We start from the raw sequence: 4,276 nt of genomic DNA on the forward strand, positions 1-4,276 counted from the left end.
TGTACATATACTTGGTAAATAAAGGAAGTAAAAACCTCATCCATACACTTGTTATGTTTTTCTGCTGTTACATTCGATTTACTCTACTTTCATTATAAAAAAATAACAAACAGAGACAGGTGAAGCGAAGGGAAACGTAAATATCAACAATGTAGGTTGTATATGAGAAATATTCATATAAACAGTACAATATAACCTATAAATCCAATCTTCGTTCTAGAATTTATATTAAAAACTTTTTTTTAAAATTTAATTACCCAGACACCACTTAAACCTCCTAATTTCTAACCATGCATCCTCTTCCATTCCTGACAATCCTCCGAGGCGCATGAAAAGAAGATGGCCACGAGACAAGCTAATGTAAAATGTCATAAGAGTGCTACCAATGGGTAGTTGCTCTACACGCCTGTAACATTTTAACTAAGATCATGTTTAATAAATGTATTATGCAATATACAGTTGTAAATTTCAATAAAGATATTTTAAAAAAAATACCCAGAAATATAATGTGCTCTTTTCAAACACACTTTTCTGTGCTACGTTAAATCCCAAATAAACTGCTAAAGTCAATTAACAAGATTTGAAATAATGCATTTAGATCAATTCGATAGAATTTTAAAATATTTAAATCATAAACAAGAGTTAATTATTGAATACAAAGGTTGAGAAAATTCTTTAAATAATTAAAACACAGATAGTACAAATATTAATATGTTAGCAATTTTAAAGCATAGCAAACTGAAAGCAAACGTATGAATGCGACACAAGTGCCTTTGTCCCTAAAATCCAACACACGACGTGTCGGCTGCAAATTCAGCCAGTCCAGATTGTCCTTGCGCCTGCGCGAATTTGCATTGTTTAGCAAACCTTTACGACCGAAAGCTTCAAATTATAACAGCTTCGTCAACTCAAAATGTACAGGTAACAAAACATGATAAGAATAATGATAAGGTAGTTATTATTTTTTTTTTATCCACTCACGGACCAAAACTTTTATAATCGATAAAAAATTAATTATTGTCTACTTACACTTCAAAAAGACAACTACGACGAAAAAACAAGGTAGAAGAAAGGCAAAAGCGACGAAATATCGTATCCAATCTATAATGGATTTTTCGTTTTCAGTCTGACCTTCTGGAACCATCGAATCAGATAATTTATCGAATTGGAATTATTTTTATGTAAACCATATCTGTGTGACCGGCATTTTCATCTGTTTCAACGCCCATATGGTTTCCCAATTCAAATTTATTTACCACAATTTCATTATACATTATTACAAGAAATTTATTAGAATGATAATTAGGGATGTTATCTTTTATTATATGATATAAATTACCAAACAGACATGACACAACTGTTTCATAAAAAAAAAAAAAATATTCCAATATCAACTGGTAATTTAATGAACAAATCAAATTACAAAATATACTAAATGAGTTGCAAAATTTCTTTATTACCTTTTTGATTATGAGAATGGTTATGACGTTACAAAGAAAAAATTGTTTCTTAATTGAATAGCCTTTCTTTTTCGATGTATAATCGATGTGAATAAAACAATTATATATCGATAATTTCCCTATATATCGATACTCGATGAGTCAATAAGCAAGGAACAATTTGGTTAGTGTAGATCAAGCAGAAGTGAAACCAAAAAGGTCGCGCCTACGAGAAAAAAATCAGTTATTTCACCTCAATTACTTTAATGATAACTATCACGTCAAAATTGATGAGTCTGCCAAGTATAGGTAGGGAGATAAAAAATAGCGGCTGTTTCAAAACAATAAAAAAATTAATTTTTCATTCAAAGCTTTATATCTTTAACACTAACAAAACACTAGAAAATGCAATCCAATATCATAGAAATTAGAGTAAATTTGCTAAAATATGAGCCATAATAGAGCTATTTACGTCCAATAGTTCACGAGATATAGCTTTTTAAAAAGCAAACTTTCTTAAAAATTGACTGAAATATCAGTAGTTAGTGAAATTATTTTGAGAACTCTACATCTAATCATTCGACGTACAGATGTCTATTAGCACTCAAATTAAAGCCAGTTTAATCTACTATAAAGTAGTATATGACGTTTATCTTCGTTGGAGTAGTCGTTTTCATTATATTCGACAAAATAAATTCATAAAATATTGATTTCTAGTTGTTCAGACAATAATTATGATTTATGAAAATATATATCTCATAAACCATACGACGTACAGATGTCTGCTAGCACTCAAATTAAAGCTAGTTAAATTATGAATTATAGAGTAGTTTATAATGTTTATTTTCGTAGGAGTAGTAGTTTTCATGATCCATGCTAAAATAAATTCACAAATTGTTAATTTCTGGATGTTCAGATTATTAATATATTTTTAATTTATGAAAACATATATCTCGGAACCATAAGATATACAGATATCTGCCAGCACTCACATTAAAGCTAGTTGAATAGTAATAATCTTTATTTATTCTTGGGTTGATCCCTTTAGAATAACATACAGGCGTCAAAATTAGGCTAGAGTAAATTATAAAATAGAAATAAATTCAGAAGATGTCATAAAATAAAATATTACAATGAGTTTAAAAAGATACAAATAAACAACAATAATTAACAAAATATATAAAATAATGATAAAACAAATAAAATAAAACCGCTTGTCATATCATGAAATATAAGAGAAAAAAAAAATGATAAAAAATCAAATACAATTAAACTAAAAAATAATAAATGAAAAGATACAATTTCTGCTAGTGTACATATTTACAATTATAAAAGAAAATATGAGACATAAAATACAGAAAATATATAAAGCTTTTTTGAAACTAAGAGTGAAAGCTAAAACCATTGTTGAGATTTAGGTGTAGAATTATTTATTGGGCTGTCCTGAACCAAATTAAAAAAAAAAAAAGTTTGCATATACTTGCAAGTTTTTTTATTTTTATATTTTTTTCAGAAAATTCTAAAAAAAAACGCCCCCTACAGAGCGAAAGAAAGAAGTAATCATGAAATTTTCAATAGAATATTTGAACTTAGAAAATAGCTCTGACGTGGTTCTTGCCTTTTCAAAAAGTTTTGCGAGCTTTGGTGAGTGCCAACTAAAAGCAGATGGGAAAGCTACCACCGAATTTTGAAACAATTTATTTCCCAACATAAAAATTAGCTCGATTTACCTTTTTTATTGCCAGATTATATTGAGGACAAATTAGAAAATAAAACATCCTCTGTTCAAATTTCTACATGTGGCCGACCAAGAAAATCGTTTATGGAATGCTCTGAAAAAAAAACTATGCCCAAGATATTCCCGAAAAAATATACTGCAATACAATCGCAAATACTTGTGGGGATTTAATAAGGAATCTCTTTATCATGTCTGATCCCTTCATTGATTCACAGTGAAGTAAATCAAGGAAACATAAAAAAGTTGATAAAGATATTAAAGGTTTTTTAATGTCTTAAACACTTGAAAGTTTAAACGATTTTGTTTCAAATTTAGAATTAGATACGTCAGATTTAGATTGATGATTTGTTATAATTGTGTATTAATATAATTATTATTGTATTTAGTTTGAAGCTCTGATTTTTTTTAACCCAATATCCACATATTTTGAACCCTTATATTATGTCTAAATCTTTTACCGTAATTTCACAACTTATTAAGTAGATTGAAAACAGTGAAAGATGAAATATAATATCATTTTATGCCGACATTTCGACCTGAGTTTCAGGTCTTCATCCGGGCTATAGAACAAAATAGATATCAACAACATTTAGAGAAACATTAAATTAACAAGGAATAGTGGAACAAATTTGGAGTTATACAAAATATTAAATTGAATCATATATTATATTTCACACTGATATTATATTTCATCTTTCACTGTTTTCAATCTACTACCATCTAATTCCATGATTATCAATTCAATTTTTTTTTATTATTCAATTATCAGGTATCAATTTTTTTTTTTCCGGCCAAGACTTCCATTGAAGTCCTATACTGCCTAACCATGGTTGGGGGTCAAAGTTCTTCATTTTGTGGGACCGCCACTCAATGAAAAAAGTCAACGTCCCAGGCCGGATTCGAACCGGCACCGACAATAGACATCAAATTGGTAAGACTGTGTCTTAACCACTGAGCTATGGGTGGCACTATTTGTTATCATTTATGATTCGATTCAATATTTTGTATAATACCAAATTTGTTTGTATACTATTCCTTTTCAAATATATAGGAAGATGGTCAGGGTTGCGGTCAAATGAGAAACAAAAATAGTTTACAA

The sequence above is a fragment of the Halyomorpha halys genome, unplaced genomic scaffold (assembly GCF_000696795.3).
Source record: "Halyomorpha halys isolate HHAL.00 unplaced genomic scaffold, Hhal_1.1 Scaffold141.1, whole genome shotgun sequence".
Taxonomy (NCBI): domain Eukaryota; kingdom Metazoa; phylum Arthropoda; class Insecta; order Hemiptera; family Pentatomidae; genus Halyomorpha; species Halyomorpha halys.